Source organism: Phyllostomus discolor, chromosome 2 (genome assembly GCF_004126475.2).
Source record: "Phyllostomus discolor isolate MPI-MPIP mPhyDis1 chromosome 2, mPhyDis1.pri.v3, whole genome shotgun sequence".
NCBI classification, from domain to species: domain Eukaryota; kingdom Metazoa; phylum Chordata; class Mammalia; order Chiroptera; family Phyllostomidae; genus Phyllostomus; species Phyllostomus discolor.
In genome coordinates, this window is record NC_040904.2 from 30,124,048 (window position 1) to 30,149,891 (window position 25,844).

Here is a 25,844-nt window from a genome sequence, read left to right on the forward strand (position 1 = left end):
ATAAAAATATATATATTTTCCCGTATCCAAATTCTCAGATATTCATCTTATCCTTTTTCCTAGCAACCCCTAGTCAGCTCTTTTAATCCACCCTATGTGATTTTTTGGCTTAACTCCTCTTTCTTTAATTCCCAGGCTGCTTCCTTAGTCCAGAATCTCTCTCAGTGGGATTATTACAGTAGCTTAGTTGTCTCTGTTGGAAGATAATTCTCCATCAGTCCCTCACATTTCTGTCATTTTATATGCTGACTACCTTTGTTCCAGACAATCTTTTTATATTTCTGCCATTTTATGTACTGACTACCTTTGTTCCAGTCTATCTTTTCAAGGATGATTGTATAACAAAGAGCCTTGGAGTATAGACACAGTGTGCTTCCAGGTCTGCTGATGGTGCAGAATCATAAAGATGTCCCCTCTGGGACAAAAGTCAAGAACACTCACTGTTCTTTATGAAAGACTGCTCCATGAGGCTCTTTCTGATCTTTTCTAGATAAAAGTAAACTCACTCCCTTCTATGCTATCCTAATACTTAATTTACAACTCTCTCAAGCAAATTCTAACTTGAGTTATATCTCATTGTAAACATATCTATTGCTTTAAACATATGCTAAATTCCTCACATTTAGAACTTAAGAAATACTTGAACTACACTTAGACAGCCCATCCTTCATGAGCTTCAGCACTTAAACAGTCTAAGAAATCCATGGTTTGAGGTGATGAAAGGATCCCTCGTGAAGTTATTGTTCTCCCTTGAAATAATGGCCATTTATCTCCCAAGTTATTAACTAAAAGGTATTTGACAAGAGGTGGTTATTTTATGACACATAAAAGGGATTAATAATAGACAGGTACTCTTATGTAGGTTCCCTTTTCCACCTCCATCAGTCTGTAACCCTGTCTGAAAAAGAAACCAAAATATCTAGGTACATGAGGAGAGAGACAAAAGTACCAATGAGATTCTGGTTTTGGTCACTGAATATGTTCAAGTCTCATCATCTCTGAGTCTTTGACTTTGCTTTTATTTAGTACTACTGTTAGGCTACATTTGGGCTTTATATATGTACTTTAAGATTAATGTTCTCTTTTTTCTCCCAGTATTTTCAGTTGTTGCTTCCCTGTGATAAAATACACCCACCCACCCCCACATACACACCCCAACTCAAGACCTCAATATATAATGAAACCTGTTCATTTTGGATAAAGTTGTAACAAATGTTTAAAACTTCATTCCTTCAATATCCTCACTGAAACTCTATTAGGTCCCAGTTTTTGTTGAAAATGATTTGAAGTTCTGATCTGTAAGTTCCTTGATTTTAGCTTTAAAAGACTCATCCAAAACTAAAAAATTATCTTTCATTTGTTTTTTGTCTTTTTATGCTATAAAATATGAAATTTGTTTCAAGCATATAAACTTTTCCTAAAAAATTTTTGTTATGCAAATTGTCATAGAAAAAAATATCTGAAACTGTTAGTGTTCTGAATACGTGTTTATGTATGTGCACCTGATATGTGTGTACATAAACAGCTGTGTGTATATATGAATGTGTACATATCACATACATTTAAATATTACATATTGCATATCATATAACCTATAACTTATATTACACAGTATATTTTACATATATTTTATATTTTATTATATATATATATATATGTATGTACAAAAAATATCTAGCTCCTTGGTTATAGGTTACATACTAAGTGACCCAGAAAACAATTACCTCTCAAATCTGTAACACACTAATGAAGTAGTTATTTATGGATTTAAAAAAGAACTTGCCAGATAGTGACACATTTAAAATTACATAATTCTTGAACTGCCATTTTAAGGCAGTTTCTATGGTGTAAAAAAACACAATGTTTCACGATTTTAATGTTTTGGCCTTTTCTAATTCTTAAAAATAGCCTTTAGATTTCCTTTCAACTTTTAAGAATTTAACAAGATGATCTTTTCTTTGAAAACTTTGTCTGCCAGGAGGTCAGGAAAACTGTGGAGGTCACTGAAAAATTGTATAGGTTAGTTTTAAGAGTTGTTATGAAAAAATTATCTATCTAAAATGTTGCATATTCCTCAATTTATTAGAATTGTTGAGACTTTTTCAGAGTTATTTGAATATCCTCTCTGTTTATGCTATAGTAATAAAATTGACATTGAAATTGGGATTTAGAAAGTTCAAAAACAAATCTTTCTTTATTGTGACAGTTTTAAATTAATATACAATACAAAAATGTAAGAGTTTAAAAGTTATCAAATCTTCCAAATTTCAATAAACTAATAATTTCAAATGTTACTGCAAAACTTGAGACCCTGATCCACCTGAGTTTCACTGTACAGCACACAAGTACATATGTCCCAGCATCAATCTGTTTCTTGAAAGTTGGCTCTATACTTCTCCTCCTCTGTCCTTCTCCCTAGCACATCAAAATCATATTCGTTTGTGTCTGAAGACTGTTAGACCTTTTGGTCTTCATTTCAAAGGGAGTCTGATACACTAAAACTGGGCTTCTCTGAGAGGACCCATCCACTTTCCTTTTTTACCTCCCTCTTCTCACTCTATGGCATTGTGTAAACTCTAACTTTATTAGGCTAACAGGTACCGATCATCTTTAAGTCATGCTTAAGCATTACTTATGCTCCAAAGTGGCATATTATGACCCCCAAATTATGCTTATAACTCTCATAGCACACTATGGTTGTATTTTTTGGTATGTATCTCAATTTATTCATAAACATAGTGTATTTCTCTTTAGTCTTCATATACTTTGTACATTGTCTCTTCACATGTATGCTCTTTCATTCTGCCTGCAATGCTACTCACACACGCTTTTGGCAGCTAATTCTTACCACTCTTTGAGTACTATTTGGCTTTAGATTAATTTTTTTTTGTATGATTGCTGATTGTTTGAATTTTACCCTGTAGTTCTCACACCATCTGGACATTACTTGTACAAGGACTTTTCTTCCCTGGTAAGCTATTGGATATATAAGAAAATTACCTTTCCTGGACAACCCAACTCCACCAGAATGAAGAAGATTATCTGGGACATATCTATAAGAGGAACAGTCTATCATGATTTTCAGTATATAAAATCTGTTTATTGCTACCTAAATAAGTTTCAGAAAAAAGTGGAGAAATTTGAAAACTTTTCTTACTGATGTTTTATTTAAACAGGTAGTACAATCTATTAATGTTTGATTTGTGCTTGTTATATTTGTTGTAATTAATGTTTTTTTAGGTTCTCAACAAATTTATATTTTTATTTATTTATTTTTTATTGTTTTCCAAGTACAGTTTTCTGCTCCCCCCCACCTCTCCCCATCACCCCAGCCCTTCCTTCCTCCCTCCCCCATTTCTACCCCCGCCCTTGTTGTTGTCCATGAGTCCTTTATAATTGTTCCTGTAAACCCTTCACCCTTTCCCCCATTATCCCTCACCTCTCCACTCTGGTCGCTGTCAGCCTGTTCTCAATTTCAATGTCTTTGAATTAAAAACATTAATTATAAACAAAGTATAGCTAAAGACATTGGTTGTAATTAGTGTTTTCAATTCATATTATTAGCAGAAAATGTATTAAATTAACTATTAACTACATTACCTTATAAATTAATGTATAAACTTGTTGAAAACATGCTGATATTAGAAAGATGTCGGTGTATACATAGTGTTAATTAAATAATGTTCATACACTGAAATATACATTGCATTATAAAATATTGGTAATTGTGTTTAGTGTACATATTTATCTATTTAACTTTTATTCAAATAAATTAAATTTAGTACCTGACTGGTATGACTCAGTGAACTGAGTGCCAGACTGTGAACCAAAGGGTCACTGGTTCGATTTCTAGTCCAGGGACATGCCTGGGTTGCAGGCTAGTTCCAGTATGGGACACTCAGGAGGTAACAACATATTGATGTTTCTCTCCCCTTCTTCTTCCCTCCTTTCCCCTGTCTAAAAATAAATGAACAAAATCTTTAAACAATTAAATTTGGTAGATGCATCTGTATGCTGATTTTTCCTTTACACGGGTGAGCACAAAAAGTCAAAACCAATTTAGTTGATTCTGTTGAACCATTTCATTTTTATATCTATACAAAAATTTACTGAGTACTGTCTATATAGAAGCTTTGTTAAGCATTTATTATTTTGGGTAGAATAATAAACAAAATGGACAAAGATCCTACCACAGAGAACTTTTATTCTATTTAGGAAAAGAGAGAGAAAAGAAAATGTCAGTCAGCAACAATTACTATGAGAAAAATAGGTATATGAGTATTTATAGCAGTGAATTTTAACATTTTTCATTTTGTGGCACACATAAACTAATTAGTAAAATTCTGTGGCACACCAAAATATTATTATATGTTACATTTCTGCCAATACAGCAAAAATTAGATATAATTTTGATTAATTCACACTGGCAAACTGTTGTGTTGGCTAGTGCCATTTTTTAAAATTTGACAGTCTAAGAGAAAAGAGGTCAGTGTGCCTGACTAAATAGTCAGGTATTAAATGTTTTAAAAATTCTAGCAGCACACCTGTTGAAAATTGCTGATTCAGGTTGATAAAAATAATTTTTGATAGAGACAATTAGAATAGCGTCACTGAGATAATTCCAAGTGAACATATAAAGACAGGGGTGAGCTATGTAAATAACAGCAGGAACAGCATCAGGAAAAAATGATGTTGAAACCACATCATGAGTAACTGAAGAATTAAGCATTTTTCTCAAACAGAAGATATAACTTGTATTTTCTATTGTTGTTCAAGTATAGTTGTCTCCATGTTCCTACTGCCCATCTCTTCAGACCCACCCACCCCCACTTCCCACCCTCAATCCTACTTCCTTTAGCTTTGTCCACCAGTCCTTAGTACATGTTCCTTGAAGACCCTTCCTCTTCTTTCCCCCATTATTGCCCTTCCCCCTCTGCTCTTATTATGGTCAGTTTGCTTTTTATTTCAATGTCTCTGGTTATGTTTTGCTCACTTGTTTGTTCTTTTTTATTGGGTTCCACTGACAGGTGAGATCATATGGTGTTTGTCTTTTACTGCCTAGCTTATTTTCACTTAGCATAATGATATCCAGATCCATTCATGCTGTCCTAAAGGGTAGGAGTTCCTTCTTTCTTTCTGCTGCGTAGTATTCTGTTGTTTTAATGTACCACAGTTTTTTGATCCACTGATTTACTGATGGGCACTCAAGCTGCTTCCAGCACTTGGCTATTGTAAACAGTGCTGCTATGAACATTGGGGTGCATAGGTTCTTTTGAATAGGTTTCAAGGTTCTTAGGTTATAACCACAGCAGTGGAATTGCCGGGTCAAAAGGCAGTTCCATTTTTAGTTTTTTTTTAGGAAATTTCATACTGTTTTCCACAGTGGCTACACTGGTCTACAATCCCACCAACAGTGTAGTAGGTTCCCCTTTCTCTACAACCTCCCCAGCACTTATTTGTTGATTTGTTACTGATGGACATTCTGACTAGTGTGAAGTGGTATGTCAGTGTGGTTTTAATTTGCATATCTCTGATGCCTAGTGACTCCAAGCATCCTTTCATATGTCCCTGGGACCTCTGTATGACCTCCTTTTGGGAAGTGTCTATTCAGGTCCTTTGCTCATGTTTTAATTGGATTGTGTGTCTCTCTGGAGTAAAGTTGTGTGAGTTGTTTATATATTTTGGAGGTCAAACCCTTAGGAAGAATTAAGCCTTGTGAATTAAATTGAGATAATCACTGAAGAAAATCATTAAAATTTGGCTTAACATGACCAAAAACATTAATGCATTTATATCAGACTGCTCATGGATAAATAACCGTTGTTTCTATTTTATATGGAATTGTAAAGACTCAAAAATCTTGACAGATATTTACTATAGTGTGAAACATCTGTCATTGTGATTGTCTTATGTTTTATTTGGTAAATAATAGAAAGGAGAATGATTTTTGACAGTTACTGGAAATTGTTAAAATTAATTAAAATTTCAGGGGAGACATGTCCATTTTTAAAAATTAAGGTATTGGAATATTAAGTACTTGAAATTGAGTAAGTATGAAAACACCACACATTGAAGTCTACACAAACCAGAAGCCTTTTATAGCTGCTATTATCCATTAACATTGTCCTTACCACTAACTACACAACTATTTAGTTTTTATCATCACAATACCTATGTGTGTTTGCAAACATGGCTCAGTAACTTGGTGACTTACGTCATATTCATCTATATTTAATTTGCTTTTACCTACATATGAGAGAATAACTGTGCCACTGCTCAGTTCAGTGAGTTTGTAGGCACATTTTTAATGAAGAGATTGATGATTTGAAACTAAAGAAAGAGTGGATAAAAGATATATAATAATATTTATTGGAAAGAGATCGAGGGAAGCAGAGAATTAAAAATTGAATAGCTTCACATACACACAATGTGATGAATACAAAGAGCCTATTTGAAGCAAAAGAATTCTATTAGGGAATTACTGAATTTAAAGTGTGACTGAAATAGGATTAAGCAACTAATAAAACAAATGAAGACAGAGGAAAATAAGCAGATAATAGCAGGATCTTAAAGATAATTACTGTATAAAAACCCATATGGTGTTTCTTGTTTAGGATGATGGACATACCACGTTTTAACCACATTCTCTTGCAAACACACCATTAAAATAATGGGAATTTAATAAAAAGGTACAAGTTGCAAGAATGAAAAGAACTGAAAACGTCCATTAATTAATGAAATATATTTCAAAATCATTTTGTACTGTGAAAGGCACATGCAAAGCATAATGAGTAAAAGTTGAGATGCAGGTAAGGAAGTCATAATCTTTGTGTAAAACAGTGGTTCATTTGCTCCACTGAACCTTTAAGAGCCCAGGTAGTAAGAAATGTTAAACCTGACAAGATGGTAGGAGTGAGATGTAAGTCTGGAACTGCTATTAAAGATCTGTAAGTGGAATGCCTTACTACCCCCATCATTGCACACTCTTAACAACATGAGATGAGTGCCTATCCATTGAAGTTCATTTTTATACAAGTAAAATAAACTGTCTGAGAAGAAATTGTGCAGATGTGGCATTAGTTACTCAAGACACAGTTCTTCTTACTTAATTATCATGAGCTCCAAGCAAAATATTTACTCCTCCAATTTACCCAAAAACATATCAGATCTCAGTTGCATGAACTCTACTAGTTTCATTGTAAATTATAAGACAATCAAGCATCACAAAACACCATAGGAATCTTTTCAGCATAACGATGAAAAAAGTAAATAACACATGGAAGAGAAATTACTCCTTATAAAATATAAATTATCAAAGAATATAGGAGAAGAATAAAACAGTTGCAAAAATGTCTAATTATCACCTCAGATCCCTTGTTTGTTTGTTTTGATATTGCACCCACTAAATAAGTTTCTAGAAAAAGAAAATTCCATTGCAAGAAAGTGTTGAGAAATTAGCAATAGAGAGATCTCAACAAATGATGTTATAACAAATGTACATTTACATACAAAAAATGAATCAACACAGATCTCACATTTTTCACCAAAAGTAAATGAAAGTGGGTCACAGTCTAAAATGTAAAACAAACAGTAAAATTTCTAGGGGAAAAAAAAGAGAACATCAGATTGCCTTGAATGTGGCAATGACTTTTTAGATACAACATCAAAGACATATCCATGAAAAAAATTGATAAACTGGGCTTCATTAAAATTAAAAGCATCTGTTTTATGACAAATAATGTGCAGAGAATTATAGAACAAGGCAATGAGTAAGAGAAAATATGTACAAAAGCTACATATGTATAAAATACATTGAGATTTTAATAGGTATTACATTAAAACTGTAGATAGTTTTTGAGTAGTATGGGGATTTAAGAATATCCATTCTTCTGATCTATGAACATGGGAAAAGTTTTCATTTGTCTTCTTCATTTTTGTATATCAAAGTCTTACAATTTTTATTGCACAGATATTTGCTTCTTTGGTTAACTTTATTCCTAAATAACTTATTGTTTTTTATGTTATTTTGATAGTTTCTTTCTTTTTCAAACCTTTTGTTGTTAGTGTAGAGAAAGGCAACTTATGTATGTTGATTTTGCTAACATTTTAAAAAAAATTTTAGATTTATACTTATCAATGATATTGATGTTTAGTTTTCAATTGACAGAAATAACATCCCCCAAATTTGTATGGAGCCAGAAAAAACTCCACATAGCTAAAGCAGTCCCAACCTAGGACATAGCTGGAGGCATCATATTTCTTGATTTAAAACTATACTGCAAAGCTGTACTAATACAAACCATATGGTGATGACATAAAATGGACACATAAACTAATGGAACAGAGTAGGCAGCCTCAAAATAAACTTCCACATATATATTGTCAACTAGCACTTGGCAAGGGAGACAGAAATGCTTAAGGGGAAAGGACAGTCTCAACAAATGGTGTTGAGAAAACTGGATAACCACATGCAAAAAAAAAAGAATTGGAATGCTATCTGGCACTATCCACAAAAATAATCTCAAAATGGATTAAAAACTTAAACATAAGATCTGGTACTCTAACACTGCCAGTGGAAAAAGAGTGGAAAGAATTCCTGTTAGTCTTAGCAAATTACATATATAATTTTTTGTGGAAATGATACAGGCAACAGAAGCAAAAATTGACAAGTGGGGCTGCTTCAAAGTTAAAAGCATCTGCACAGCAAAGGAAACAACAAAATGAAGACGTATGGAGGTCTGTGTGGCCAGTCAGTTGCTGCTAGTAGTGCACCAGGAGAAGGAAGGGCAGGAGGATGAAATTGAGAACGGAGCTGATCAAACAGGGGATGCGGTACACCAGTGAGGTGCTGGACCCTGCGCTGGACCTCTGGGGATATAAAATTCCTGTCATTGAAAATCTATGTGCCACCTTAGATCAATCAATGTTATTGACTTCTCTGGCAATTAAACCAGAAAACTAGATGCTATTTTTTATTATTGTTGTTGACAAGACTGGAAATATTAGTAAACAGGAATAGTATATACCATATAGGTGAGGGACTTGATTAGGCTCTGTCCTGTCTGACAGAACTCATTCTCAGTAACAACGGTTTTGTGGAAGAAGATGATCTAGACCCTTTGGTATCTCTCAATAGTTATCTAAGTATCCTGTAACAAACAAGGAACTTGGCAGACTGTATAAAATTTACAAAGTTCCACAAATCACAGCACTGGATTTTCAGGAAGTGAAACTGAAAGAATGTCAGGAAGCAGAGAAAGTATTCAAGGGCAAATTGGGTGTGCACCTTACAAAGGATATTGCCAGGAGAAGCAAAACTTTCAGTCCAGGTTCTGGTTTGTTGACTGATAAGAAAGGTGGGCCATCTCCAGGGATGTAGAAGCATTCAAGAATGCTATAAGAACATGGCGACTATGGTTGCAGCAGAGTGTCTGAAGGTCTTGCTGCAGCTGGGACAGATTCCTGGCAGAGAAGGCAGATGGCATTCCACCTGTGACTGTGAAGAGGGGCTGGAAGAAGACGCAGTCACATATGGCCCCTGAGCAGTGTGGTCCGAGTACCCACAGGATGTATAACGTGTCCCCTTGAGACAAGTCCTGCTTTTTGAATACAGAATAATATCCTCGCTTGTGTCAGCAAAGAAGAATTCCTAAGTATTGTGAAGATGCTTCCAGCTGCTTCTGTTAATTTTGTAATATATAGTTTGAATTCTAAATTCCATTTTTCTACAAATAATAAAGATAAAGGACACCCACTGTGTGTAAAAAAGGCAGCCTATGAAATGGGGGAAGATATTTTCAAATCGTATATGTCATAAGGGGTTAATGAAAATATAAAAGAACTTATATAACTCAATAACAAAAAAATAAGCAATCCAATTACCAAAAAACACATGCAAAAGACTAACAAGTACATGAGAAGATGCTAATCAGGTAAATGCAAATAAAAACCATTAGATATCACTTCACATTTGTTAGAATGACTATTTTAAAAAACAAAAGAGACAAGTGTTGGGGAAAAGGTAGAGTAAAGGGAACCCTTGTGCATTGTTGATAGGACTGTAAGTTGTTTCAGCCATTATGGAAATCAGTATGAAGTATGAGATCCAGGAACCCTACTTCTGGGGCTATACTGAAAAATATAGTAGATCAAAAATATACCTGCCTCCCATGTTAACTACAGTGCCATTCACAATACCAAGATATAGAAATAACCTAAATGTCTGTAAATAAATGCATGAATAAAGATGTGAGATACACACACACACACACACACACACACACTGTGGAATATAATTTCGTCCCTGAAGGACAGAAATCATTCTTTTTGCAACAGAATGAATGGATATTTTGAGGGCATTATGTTATGTGAGATAAGCCTGACAAATAAAGACACACTGTATGATATAAATTGCATGCGAAATCTGAAACAACTGAACTCATAGAAACAATATAGAATAGTAAAATGGTAGTTACCAAAATCCAGGGTATGCGGGATTTGGTGGGATTTTGTTGAAGAGCACAAACTTGTAACTAGTACATAAATAAGTTTTGGAGATGTAATGCATAGTACAGTTATGAGAGTCAGCTAAACCATATTATAAACTTCAAAGTTGCTGAGAGAAAAAGAAGTGATAATGATGTGACCTAATAGAGGTGTTAGCTGTTTCTACGGTGGTCATCATATCACAATATGCAAATGCATCAAGTCAACATATGGTATACGTTAAACTTACGCAATGTTTTATGTCAATCATATCTTAATTAAATAAAATGCATCTGATAAAATACTGTTACTTAAAATATACAAAGAGCTCTTAAAACGTGACAAAATGAAAACAAATTGATTTTTACAAATGGAAAAAAGACCTTAAGAGATATCTTACCAAAGAAGGCATACAGATGGCAAATATGCAGATGAAAAGATGCTCCATATCATATGTCTTCAAGAAAATGCTAATCAAAGAAATGAGATACCACCACAAACCTATTAAAATGACAAAAACCTAGAACACTGACACCACCAAGTGAGCAGGATTTGGAGCAACAGGAATTTTCAGTCATTGCTGGTGGAAATGCAAAATGGTACAGCCACTTTGGAAGGGAGCTTACTGGTTTCTTACAAAACTGAACATATTCTTACCAAATGACTCAGCAAATATACAACTTGGTATCTACCCATAGGAGTTGAACACTTATATCCACACCAATGCCTGCACATGAATCTTTATAGCAGCTTTATTTATAGGTGCCAAAATTTGAAAGCAAGTAAAATGTCCATAAGTAAATAAATGCATAAATATAGTGTGGCACATCCAGATAATGCAATAATATTTAGAGCTAAAAATAAATGAGTTATAAGACCATGAAAAGACATGGCGTTACCTTACATGAATATCACTGAGAGAAAAAAGCCAATATTTCACTTTATGTAAAATTTATTTTATAGTTAAAGAGTTTAAGACAAGAAGAATTTTGTAATGTATACAAATGTTAAATAATTAAGTTGTACATCTGACACTAATATGCTACATGTTAATTATACTTCTATTAAAAGACATGAAGAACAAAAGCTTTTCATTTTTTCATTTTTATCTATGAATTACTTAAATTTGAACTAAATTTTAAAATGTATTAAAATGTGTTAAGGAACAACTGAATGCAGCTAAGAAGTCCAAAATTGGTGGATTATGTAAATAAATAAAATTTTCATGTGCTTATGCCATTTGCATATTTTTTGCTATTACACTTGAAAATTGGGTCAAAGTTGAGCTAATATGGATTATAATTTAGATTAAAACTTTGGTACTGAATTAACAATATAGTAGCTACGTGATGGTCTACTTGTTTGATACCAAAAGATCAACTTTATGTGGAACTCAAGCCCTCTAAAATATCTTGCTTTGAATAATCTTTTATACAGCCTTGAATATTATACACACCAAGTAGTGGTAAAAAATAATTGAATAAAAAAGAAAACATTTAGATATATGGTGAAGGTAAAACAATAAGGCATCTGGCCTAAATAAAATATTTTACTTAAAAATATTAAACCATAAGTGAATCATGTTTTGAAAATTGTCATACATATTTTAAAATATCATTACATTTATTTTCTTCAAGTTCTATGTCAAAACAGGTATGTGAATCTTATTAAATTAACTAGGTTGTGAAAATTATAGAGTTTGTTACATTTTAATATTAAGCCATTCAATTTTAGAATATAAAGCACTTTTCCCAAGAATTCAAAAAAATTACTTTTCATGAGTCAACATACTTTGTGATTGAGTCTGTCAGAAAAACTTGCATAGTTCTCTTATTGTAATAAATGGAATATTCAGGTTCTAATTTCCATAAAAATAGATTTTAGAAAATAACCATTCTGTGATTTATTAGATTTTCCAGCAAAGCATTGCAATTATCTCATACACAAACCATACAACTAGTGCTTATTACAAGTGCCAGTTGTACTCATTTGCTGATTTTATTGATGTGCAAAGAATATTGAAGATGTATTTGTCATTTACCTTAAAATGATGAGTTCAGAGCTTTTTTTCCTTTAAGTTTTTTGACAAATATTTTTAGAGAGAATGTAACGATTTTTATTAGAATTTGCATAACTGCATGAAAGCTTAATTGATTCTTTTTTTCTTTTGATCTAGTTAGGACATTAGGTATCTACACATTTGGGATATAAAATTCACATCTTGCACTTTGCTTCACATCTTCTGATTTGTTTCTAGCTATAGCCTTGATTGCTCTGCACATAACCTGAAATGATACTTAAGGGCAGCTCTCATTGTACCAACGAGAAACCTTGGATCCAAAGAGAAATACGACTTCTGGAAAATAATAAAACTAATAGAGTGAAGCAATTAATGATACAGAGCCCACAGCGTGGTGATTGCTTGGGGGAGGAATGTATAGGGGACTAAATGGTTATGAAAAAATACAGTGAAGATTAAATCAATAGATAAAATAAAATTAAAAATAAATAAAAATAAAATAGACCCCAAATATAAAGTTTCATGTACCCCTCTCACTAACCTTTTAAAATTTAAAAACATAAGCTACCATATGATAACTGAATTTTCTATGGATCACACTGTGATATCTTTATTCTAGTAATACGTATACCTATACATTAGAGAAAATTGAAATAGAAAAATGGCCATTAATCATTTTACCCTTGATTGGTGTAATGATTTAGCTATGTTATTTTTCATAATTGCAGTTATAGTTTCAATGAAATGATGCTATATGATCTGGACTGACTAATGATTAATAAAATAGGATAAAACATAAAGGTTACTACAAAAGACAAAATGATTTCCAGATGAATTACCAATATTTAAACTAGGATTCCTAAGCAATACTTTTAGAGGCTTTCAAAACCAAAGGTAAAAGAAAAAAGTGCTAATACATGTTTTCTTTCTACATACACCTCTTGTAGATTCACAACAAACTGGTGATTAGAGAAACTGAAATTTCCTGTAATGCAATACTTTTAACATTTTAGTTGCAGTCATTCAAAAACTAAAAATTAGAACTACTTTGAGTATTATATCTTTTTAAGTTTTCCTATTAATACTGCTTAGAAAAAAGTTTTCTTAGCATTAATTGTAACAAATTGATAATTAAGTATAAGGAAGTACAAATACCTATGGCATTTCATCTCCTCTGTCACCAAAGATCTGGTGTTAATTTTAAATGTGTTGATTTAGCAGCATAATCCTAGCTACCAATCTGAAACTAGACAAGCCATTGTTAGTCTGTGGTTCCTATGTAATGTTAACTATTGCACCAGCTTGATCATCACAACTTGGTGAATGAATGAATTAGTTAACTTGAATTTCTAGTGAACTCCTGAACTCCATCACTGATTTCATTCATTAAGAAGTGTGAGTAAGTCTATATACAGCCTTGTACTAAACATGTGATCACCAGTTATAACTCAGTATCTCTGGTGACTGGATCAAAATCTGCCAATCTGCCATACTTTTAGAAATCAGGTTTTTAGATTATTTAGATTATTAAACATTTTACTAAAGGTTAAGTTTAAAAGTCCTCAATCTAGGATAACAACTCTTAGCCTGTCATTGCTTTTTTATTGCCTCTTCTCCCCACCTTACATCAAGACATCAAAAAAGCAAATCATACATTCTCCCATTTGATGACAACTTATATTCAACATTTAAATATGCATATGAAATAGACAGGGATTTATTTACAATTCCAATTTAATATTATTCTCATTTTCCTTGTCACATGGAGTAATTTTATATTGCATTGTTATCTTAATTTGTATATGAATTTGATTCTCCTTTAACTATCTTACTAGCCCATTAATAACATAAGAGCATAATCTTTTTATTTTTAAACACATTTAAAAATTATGCACAAAAAAGAAATGCTATGTGGGCAATACATTAGCTATAAAAATTTAGTAAAATCTTGATTACTATTTAGGTGGAGAAACTGGTTTAATGTCTTATTTTTCTGGATTTAGATTCTTATAAAAAATGTCACTAACCCTAGTAGATTTGTACGAGCATATGGATTTTAAAGTGGAAAATGCATATTTGTTAAAGTCATTGAAAATCACAATAAAACACCAACCTTTCGATTAGATTTTACAGATTATTGACTAGAAAGTATACACCCAAAACCTGATATGTGCCTTGATGAGAAGATTTTATGGAAATTATATTCTTATCAAAAAAGATTTAATATTTTCACAAAATCTCAGAGGTAATTACCCAGGCTGCTTTTAGCATGTGATTAATTGATTTTCAAACACATCAGAACCCTTAGAGAAAAAGTAGATTAAAAACGTAAATCCAGCCATGCAGTCATCATTCTCATTATCACATTCTGTGGAGGGAAAAAGTGATTCTAGTGATTAAGTCATGGGTACTCATTGACAGTGATTTTCAGTGAAATCGCATTACATATTCCCGTTTGAATCCATTGTGATTTCCAAATCTGAGGGTTCCTGTCTTTAACTCAACATGGAAAAATATGTGCTAATATCTCTTCAAAAAATAATCTCTTCAATATTCCTTACTCATGACTTATAAAATCTTATTAAATTGGTATTGGCCCTTTCTAAAGCTGGGGAAGCATATTCACATTGTCTTACCTCCAGGAACAATATGAATAAACCGTTTTGTCTGTTCATCGGAGCCAGGTCAGTCAATTGTACATTCGTCAAGATGAGACAGGCCTGAGCCTGGCAATTATGAAAAATTAGCAGCTTTAGAAATTCAACCACACACAGTAAGCGTGTGTTCTCTTCAGAATAGTGTTTGAAGCAAGTTAGGACATCTCTTTGCTGGTAACCAGAAAACTCACTTTCAAAAGATAATTGAAAGAAAAGAGCATTTATTTCATAGATTATATAATTACACAGGTCATACATTCCACAATCAGTCCTTGCCATTTGCTTTTTTTCTTTCTTCCTTTCCCCATTCCATTTTCAAGTGGAGTGTGTTCAGACTTCCACAGGTCTCATTCACCCAGTCTACATCTTTTGGCTTAATTCATTAAAGTGAACATGGTGAAAATTAGCTGTCAGCAGCTAGGTTTACCTCCCACCAAGTCCAAAAATGTGGAGAGAGTTTTTATTTTGTTTTGTTTTTCTTCTGACAAGCTGTTATACATGTACAGGACTGATTCTGAGGGAGATATATTCAAATTTGTTTTTTAACTGCTATGTATCCAAGTGGCTAGCATGATCAACCTGCATTGTCTGAAAAAGTGTGTGTCACACTGTGGTTATAGAATATTTGCAGTCTTCAACCCAGCTAGGGTCACATGAACCAAACTTACAGTGACAAGCCAAAGTCACAGGTGTAGCTTCATCTAAAATACAGAGACCCAAAATGGGTAAGATTGAGTTTGGAAAAAACATTTCAACTATTCTTACCGGTAGTAATGAAATTGTTGATGAGCACCTTATTAAGACATTGAAGTAATTGACCAGAAACAAAATTTCACAAGTACTTAGAAGAAAAGGATATATGTGGTATATAAATAGAATTTAAAATTGCCTAAATGTGAATTTAATATATTCTATATGTTAAATCAGAATGAACACACACACACATGGTAGGTTTTATCAATGTTTGCCAAATATTCATTTTTTTTCATTCTTGGTTTGCCCCTTTCTGAAGCAGGATTATAAATCTTAACCCTCAAGGTCTCATGGTTGACTTGGCCTGGCCAGTGAAATGTGAGTAGAAGTGCCATATGTCACTTACTGGCAGAGCTTTAAAGCCACTGTGTGCCTTTACATCCTGTTTCTGCCACAGTGATTTCAAATACATCCAGATAGAGGCTGGGGACTGACTGAATGAAGCGCAGTGCAACAAAAGGAGGCTACGATGGATAGACACTTTGAATAACAAATAGATATTTGTTGATATAAGCTACTAACTATTTGAGCTTTATTTGTTGTAATATGCCAGTGAAAATCCTCACTGACACAATCCTCTTTCTTTCTTTCTCTTTCTTTTTCTTTCTTTCTTTCTTTCTTTCTTTCTTTTTCTTTCTTTCTTTCTTTCTTTCTTTCTTTCTTTCTTTCTTTCTTTCTTTCTTTCTTTCTTTCTTTCTTTTCTTTCTTTCTTTCTCTTTCTTTCTTTCTTTCTTTCTTTCTTTCTTTCTTTCTTTCTTTCTTTCTTTCTTCTTTCTCTTCAAAATGTTTATCAAGTACTCTCATGGCCAAAATAAGTAAAAATTACAGTTATTAAGCTGTCATGAAATATTTTAAGGTGTTCTTTTATCAATTCTGGAGGATGGAAAATTAAGACATTTGTATTGTAGATCATTTGAAAACAAAGAACAACAAGAAAATAAACATCACCTATGTTCCCTAATATTAAGCTATTTGACAATACTATTATGAAGACTAACCTTTGAGAACAGGTTGTATTATCCTGAAACCAAAAATATCATCACACTTATTTATTTGGATACACACATTTGTATTATGCAAGCCTCCATCCTGTCTGACTACAGAAAATTATTTTATTCCATTAACCTTGAGAAACCTCAAGGGATGCTTGCGCTTAGATATTCCACAAATGAGTCCTTGCCATGCACTCTATTCTTCCCCTCCTTAAACTGTTAATCTATCGACTTGAGTAGCTGCTACTCCTTTGTAATTTTTGTATCTAGCATGAATAAAGGTCCATCACCTAACACTATACTATGTAGCTAAGACGAGACTATTTCAGTTGGGAAATGTCATCCCTGAAGGCTTGGGGATAAAAAATAAACTATAAATAAAACGACTAAAAATATTTCACTGGGTATGGTTATTGACAGAGAATTTTAACTCCAGCACTCTCCATTCAAGACTGGTTTTAAATTTGCATAGCTAAAATCCAAACATAAACATTTGTCTACACACCTCTTTCCAAAAAGGCAGTTAAACATATATTTACAAGATTAATCTGCTTTTTCCACTTTTGAAAAAAACACATTTTACTATGCATCTAATAATCTAGTCTTATTCCTAATATTTTCGTGCAATATAACTCAGGCATGGAATACATTCATCTACAGCCTATTCTGCTCATTTAACACTCATTTCCCCCTGGTAGTTGAAAATACAAATTAGTCAGTTCTAAAGAGACATTTAGCATTTTTAGGTAATTTTATCTATAATTTAATTCAATTCCACATTTCCACTCATCATCTTATCTTTCCAAAAATGCCCTAGACATTTGTGAATGTCATACCTTGGAGGGGAAGGAGTATCTGATCCAAAGCCATCCTTGGTCTTTGCACCATCCCTGGTCATTGATTCATGACCTATTCCTTTCTCTATCTTGTTACACCTGTTGGTGCCCTTCTCAGTCATTCTTCACTCTTCTGCAAACATTTGATGTTATCTCATATTTTGTCTGCAAAGAGGAGCCTCGGGGGATCATCTTGGCACAACAAATGTCCTGGAGACATTTGTGGTTTTCCTGAGCTTCAACAAGGAAAAGAAAAAGAAAAAAGTAAGCAAAGCCATTTGCTTGACTTCCATCTTTTTATATACAGGGTTCCTGTTGCATGCACTTCTCCTATCTTGGGGCTTGGAACTTTTACAAGGATTAACAGCAAACCAATGCTTCTCCCATTGCTTTTCTTTTAGTAACTGCTCTGCCAGCCTAGGTAACATTTATATAATCATAGGGGGTGAAGTACTAGAGTCTCCCATTTGTTCTCTTACCAATCTTGTGTTATGGTTTAGCATAGGCTCCCAATCTTCCACATTTTAGACATGAAACTCAGTTTCCTTGTTAATGATACATATGATGAAGTATTTAAAATAAAGTATGTTGACATATATGTATATTATTTAGAAAAGCATTCAAAAATAAGGTGAATAGGTTATATATAAGTGGCTATTGAAGGGATTAGCCAAGGAACATATGTATATATAACCCATAGACACAAACAGCAGTGTCATGATGGCCAGAGGAAAGAGGGTCCAAGGACTGGGAGGACATGGGCATGGGGCAAATGGGGACATCTGTAATAATGTCAACGATAAAAATAAAGTAAAAAAAATAAAACATAAAAAAGGTTAAAATTAAAATAAATGGATATTTTGTAATAAAGCTAGTATAGGTAAGAAATTTCTGGTAAAGTATAGGATTGTAAACTATTTTCAACATTTCTGTATACATAAAAATTTTGGGGAGCACTGGCTGGGTAGGTCATTTGGTTAGAGTGTGGTCCTGATATGCCAAAGTTTTGGGAACAATCCCCTGTCAGAGCACATACAAGAACCAGCCGATGAATGCATGAATGAGTGAAAGAGCAATTCAATGTTTCCTTCTCTCTCTCTCTTTCTCTCTCTCTCCCTCTTCCTTTTCCTCTCCCTGTCTCTCTCTAAAAATCAATCAATAAAAACAATTTAAAATGGGTAAAAATTTTTCAGGATCCATTTAAAATGTAAAACATAGTGAGTTCAGATATTTGATGTATAGCTTTTGAACATTTCTTTTCCTCTGATTTCATAGGCAAAGGTCAATATGTTAAAAGAAAATATATGAAGAGTAATAGAGTAGAATCTTGTTCAAAATAAAATTGTATTGTGATACACATGGTTTATAGTTGCATATGTCATATCATATAGATTACATTTGATTTGTTAAAATCACAAGTGAACTACATTGTGAATAGCTTAGATTCCTGTTTCCTTGCTTTTCCACAGAGCTCTATATCGTGGAAATCTGCTGATATTATGAAATTCATCACCTATGTGTCATTTCTTTACTGTGGAACATTTTGTGTCTTGAATATTTGAAACTTACTTTGATAAGCCTGTTTTTTAATCATGCAAGTTATTTCCAAATTGCTTTAATATATAACAAAAATAATTACAATGATAGTTATGAGAATGTCCTCAATTATTTTTAAAGGTAAAATACTAAGATGTGAAATTATTGGCAGAAATAATATGAATACCACTAATGAGATTAAATTAGATTAGAGACAGTAACAATGGTGAACAGCTCCTTAAATATAAGGTAAACAGTTGATATCTGAGGAATTAAGTGGATAATATTTGAAGGCTAAATGAAGAATCCTTCATATCTGGAACTCAGATAACTTTTGGAAAAGAGATATTGAAAATTAAATGAGGCAGGTTTAAACTGTCCACACAAGTGTGTAACCACAAAGAACACTAAAATATATGTCTTAATTAAAATGGTGACAAATACAGATGATTTTATAATTGAGACTTTATATAACTTGAGGAGAGTCTAAGTTTTGAAAAGTTTAAATGTATGCAATTCCATAGCTTTGAAATTTGTTTACACTTTTCAAATATATTACATGAATGAAGCATAAATTGTTAGCAAAATCTAATAAACATAGTGCAAAAAGGAAAGACCACATACAATTAAAAAAATGGTTACCGTATATAATCTAGCAACATGGTCAGAGAATAATATAACTTAAGCTGGGTATGTTAATGAATGCAATAACAGTGACATTTAATATTAATGAGTATATTTTATTTATCTCAAAATTTTCCATAAATATATTATTGACAATAGGTGATACATATCATTTAATCTAACTGGAGTGTTAAATTGCTATCCAGGCATCCTCGTGGGTTCACTAAGAGGTGCCCAAGTTGATCCTTAAACCATTTATATTATTATATCCTAAAAAAGTTAACTTACTTGCCAAAGCTTGCCTACTAAGTGGCAAGGAGAAGACTTTAATATCAGTATCAATACTCATGACACATAACACTACCTAACATTGTTTCAGATAAGTGTCTTACTTTAAAATATTTCACCAAAATCACCAGTTTTCATAAATGTCATTGACAAATATTTAAAAAAATTAAATAGGTAAAAAAGATACAGTTCATATTGTAAAGAAGAGTATTCAACTACAATAATAAGTAGATCGATGAAGTAATTGAATGAAGAAAAAATACTTTACCAAGCAACAAAAATAGTTTCTCTCCTGTGTTTTTGCATAGGCAAGTCCCAAGGATTCATATTCTCTTTTGTCCTCTGACCTATCACACATTTTAGATAGGTGTGCTACTCAGTCAAGCATGTGAGAGAAGCCATTAAGAAATTGACAGAAGATTGTCTTCCTGAATGAGATGACATAATATTATAAAGACACTTTTTTCCTATAAAACTCCATGCACGTTTCAAGTAATTCCATTTATAAAACTCTGGGGAAAAAGAGAACTTTACAAAATTATTCTGACATCATCTGAAAGAATAAATGTTTGAGGATAGCTAAGGAAATTTTTAGAAGAAAAATAATTAAAGGAAATTAATCTAGCACATACTAAAATGGCTTATATGCTAAAGTAAATTAAAGTAGTGTTTTATTTGCCCAAATGTATTAAAGCAGACCACTAGAACAAAGTAAAGAACTAGAAATAGAATGTACTGTTTCTTTACTACTGTACATACTGGCTGAGCTCCTAAGAAAAAGCTAAGGTCTGTAGATACCACTGAGAACAAAAGTAGGTTCATTATGTAAGTATTATTATTTTTAAAACACATTTTATGCCCTCTAGTGTCTTGAACATGTTCTACTTTTGAATAAAATAAAATTCCCCCATTGGTTTCTTATACTTACTGATTTTTTAAATGTTTTTATTGACCTAACTTGGATGAAGGAGATTTTTCTTCCTGTACTATGTGGTAACTGGAAATATAGTGGACATATTCTCCCTGAGCACCATGAATACTATCACTATCTCCTCAGAGCTAGTAAACATTCACTTTAAATAATAATGTAGAGGGATGGTCTCTTTGTTCATCTACCAATCTTCTTTTGACATATCTGTATGTGTGAGGAGAAATCCATATAAACGCAAGAGGCATTTATTCTGAAGCAGTCATGATACTTATCTTAAAGAGTGAAGGTATAAATCCAATACCAAGACTATCCCAATCATTTATTTTTCTAGACTTTATGCTATCTCCTGCCAGTTTCATATATCCGGGTTGAAACTGGCATATTATACTCACTTCTGTAGCTAGTATGTTACTTAGCTTATTTTTTCCATTCGTGAAAAGGAATAACATAGTAATAATGCACATAAACTAGAATATTCAGATTCTGTTTATACTAAAAGCCAATTTTCGGACAACACACTTTTTATTTCTCTCTTCATATAATGAGATTTCTATGTCGCTGTGGTCAAATAGCAGAAATATTCGACCATCTTTGACCCTTACATGGTTTTCCTTTTGACCAAGGCAACTTGAGCAGGTTATGTAGAGGGCATTCTTTCTGCTGCTTCCCAGCTGCTGGCATTCTGGTACTGTTGTTTTTTATGTCCAATCTGTATAAACTGGTTGTCGAATAACAGTATATCAATACCCACAGGCCTGAAATAAAACATTTGAAGGGTTGAAGGAATAAAAGTGTAGTCCTCATAAATACTATATAATGTGGTTTCCATTCATTTTTATTGGAAACCTTAGTTTTCATCATCAAATCTAATGGAGATCTAGTACATCGCATTTGATCATAAAATATTGATGTGACAGTCAAAAACTGGGTTCTGAATTAGTTCTCCAATTGAATATGTGACACTAGTTGTTTGTAAAGTGGGTTGGAGGACATTTAAACTGTGCGTTTCATTTCTGCATTTAATTTAAATGAATTTATATTTTCTTTGAGTTTTTAGTAATTTATTTATTCTTATGTACAGTCTGTATAAAACTCAAAAGTATCTTTATTATTGATATTCTTACAGAGAAAATTAATATTGTATTTCCAGCTTAAGTGTCTTGTCCTCAATCCCTTTTTCTTCATTGTAACAACTTTATGTACCTTAGATTCACAGTCAATGTTTCATAATGTAAGAGATTTTGTGTGTGGTTCTGATATATATCAACATCTGTTTATACTGCAATAAAACTATCTACATATACAAATTCTTTTTATATTTATTATAACACTAATATCTTCAGTCTCAAAAATTTAACACTATTTCATCTTATATTTGCTATGTGCATTGTTTACTGTATTTCTCTCTCCACTCATTTTGTTTCCTTTATTCTTTTTGCATTTTTTAATAGAGGAGGTTCTATGGTTATCTTTATCTCCAAAAGGTACCTTTTGTAATGCCTTCGCTGTTTTTTTATTACAGATTTCTTTTCATTTTTAATTTTTTTACTTTGTTCTTTTTTATTAAATTTCTTTGGGTGACTGGTCAGTAAAATTATGTAAGTTTCAAGTGTAGAATGCTATAACACATCATCTGTATATTGCATTTTCACCTAGATTGTTTATTTTTTTCCAGTTTTAAAAGAAAGTCTGCAACAGCATGGGTGGACCTGGAGAGGAAAAATATATTAAGTGAAATAAGCCAATCCAAGAAAGTTAAGTCAACTTATAGACATAGACACAAATTGTCAACAATGTGGTGATTTGGACAAAAAAAATATGCTATTTAACCTAAAAAGGAAATGAATTAAACATTTTAAAATATCATCTGCCACAGTATAACAATCAGTTTAAATATTTAATTTACATGAAAAAAGGAGTAAAAGAAGATACATAGGAAACAATGTTAACTTTTTAGCAAAATATATCATCAACTATGAGAAAAATTAAAACTTTTAGAAGAAATTAATGAAAAATAAATAAGGTTCAAATTGACAAGAAAAGATGGTTCTTATTATCCCATAAAATCACTCTGATATTACTTTAGTGCTTTGCTAATGAAAAATGGGGAATGCAGCAGAAGGTTATACTCCTTAAGAAAATCTAAGAACAGGCGACCAATTGATTTTGAAAAAGAAGTAAACAGTTTATCTTCTGCTTATATCCTGTATTTCACAATCATTTAGTCTCCCGCCTTGCCCCCATATACTAGGCATGTGAAAATATAACAAAGCAAAACCTTTGACAACAGCAGACAAACTAATAATCACTCTGATCTTGAAATTAATTTTCTTCATTTGACACTACTTCCAAATTGCCAGAAGAGCTACGAAGTTTAACACTAATGCAAGGAAAGAGTTTGGAAAGCAGTCATCTATATCACCAGGTAATTGCATAGAAAAAAACATGTGTACTTTTCTTTAATTAAAATTTTAATTTAAAATCATTTGTAGTCTTTCTTTTTGATTCAATTATATGAGCCACAGTAAAAGTCAGTGAATCTGATCTTTATAAAAAGAAGTAAATGAAAAAAAGTGAACGCCACCAACAGTCCTTCTCAATGAAAAAGTCTATATGATTCTGGAAAATAATGATCTCAACAGTGTTTAATATTTACTATAAATAAACCAGTAGTTCCTCCCCTGTTTTACTTTTATGGTATAAGTCCCAGGGTCCTAGTATAAACTAGGGGTATAATATAAAATAAAGACACATATTGTGGACATCTAACAGCTTTTGCAAGTGAAAGTCCAAAGCCAAGATTGATTTAACTTGAATAAATAGATATCATACATCTTAGAACTCAGAAAAATCATAGAGCAATTTATATCTGTTTTGTGCAAAATGTCTTATAGTAATCTAATGCTTGCTATTCTGATTATAGGTTACCAAGAGTAATTTATTTTAGATAAAGCCTGGTAGTAAATTTAACTAGAAATGAAAATAAAAAGTTAGACAAGTCTGAGAATAATAAATAGGTAAAGTAGCTATTTTAATGCAAATATGTCTTTTAAAGCTATTGAACAATTCATGTTTCAAAGATTTACAAAATGTGTATAAATAACATGACTTGGCCAAATAGAAAACATAGTAAATAGTTTAAGGATTTTTCATGAATGAAAAAGTATAACAAGGAGGCTTTTTTGTTATTAAAGCTTGCTGATAAAAGAAAAAAAAAACTATAAATTCACAATCTTAGTATTCTGCCTCTATCCAAATTCAAATAATTTTCAAGCTTTAATTAAGTATGCAAAATAACATTACAGTGCAATAAAGAATGATTTGCATGGGTTAGGGTGGAAATGTAAAGAAAAATAATCGTAGAATAATTATCTAGCCTCTTCTTATGTCATTTGGAGTGACATTTTGTATCCTTTTTACAGGAAAAGGTTAAAATGTTTTAGAGACTGAAGAGGCTCTTCAAAGACACATAATTTAGCACATAGGTTTAACTTCATTGAACAAAGATCCCAAATAGCATTACAATAGACAATATAGATTATAGGTGCTATAACATCTGGATGATGGGGAATTAAATTAAACATTCTAAAGAAAGACTAGAGACCTGGTTGGAACACAAAACTCATGTATTAGGATATGAATTATTCTTTTCAGGTTATATATCCAAGTTGGAAGCAAGGTCAGTTATATAATTCATATTGTCTGCAAAATAAAGGCAGATTGCTTGTCTAAGTATAATTATAATATAAATTTATTTTAAAGTTCTTCAGGAAGAGTTGTGAGTGTGTGTGATGTAGCAGACAATACCCTAAATTTAAATCCCAAGAATTTAAATCCCAAACTGGTGAACTTACACTTTAAGTCACTGGCCAGCTGTGTAATTTAGGCAAGCTGCTTATGCACTCAAAAGCTGATATGTTCAGTCATGAAGCAAGAATACCCACCTAGGTCATCGTGGCAGATTATTATGTTACTTTATACAAGGAACTTAAACTAAGTCAATTATCTTTAAAATATGTTTAGCAAAGGATTAATAAATTGTGTAATATAATAAAATATGTATTATTAGAATCTTGTAAATGAGAATAAACCAAGCATGTGGGATGTTTGAGGTGGGACCAATGAATTTTAATCTACAGTAATATATACATGTGCTATACCTATCACATTAGTTTACCAGATGCTGACAGGTATAATTAATATAAAATACTAAATATTGGAGGGAGGATATTTGAGGTGAGGTGACGTTGCTGTTATTTTCACTATAAATATAATGAGTAATCAATCATCTTGATGAACAATGACAAATAAAACCTGTAGACCACCCACCTCACATTTCCATTTTCTCTAATCACTTTTCACTTACTCCACATCTTGCATATGTTTTCTTTGCCTATAATTAGCCCTGTTATTTTCACTTTTTACTCAGTATCATATTTTCTGCTTATGACAAATCTATCACTTTCTGTTCTCTTATTACTGCTCATCATGTAGCAGTCCTTCATCTTTTCATGAACTATTTTATGTTAAGATTGTCATAGATTCACAGGAAGTGGTGCACAGTCCGGAGAGGCTCCATGCACACTTTGCCCAGTTTCCCTAATTATTACATTTAATATGTGTGCCAGACAATATCAAAACCAGTAAATTGCTATTGGTATAATATGTGTGTATCCTTTTACAGCATCGGATCACATGTGTAAATTCACAAAACCACCCCAC

General features: G+C 32.3%; 1 pseudogene; it reads left to right on the forward strand.

Moving 5' to 3' along the window:
• Nucleotides 1–8,794: 8,794 nt before the first annotated feature.
• Nucleotides 8,795–9,542, forward strand: LOC114490785 (annotated as a pseudogene).
• Nucleotides 9,543–25,844: the final 16,302 nt, after the last annotated feature.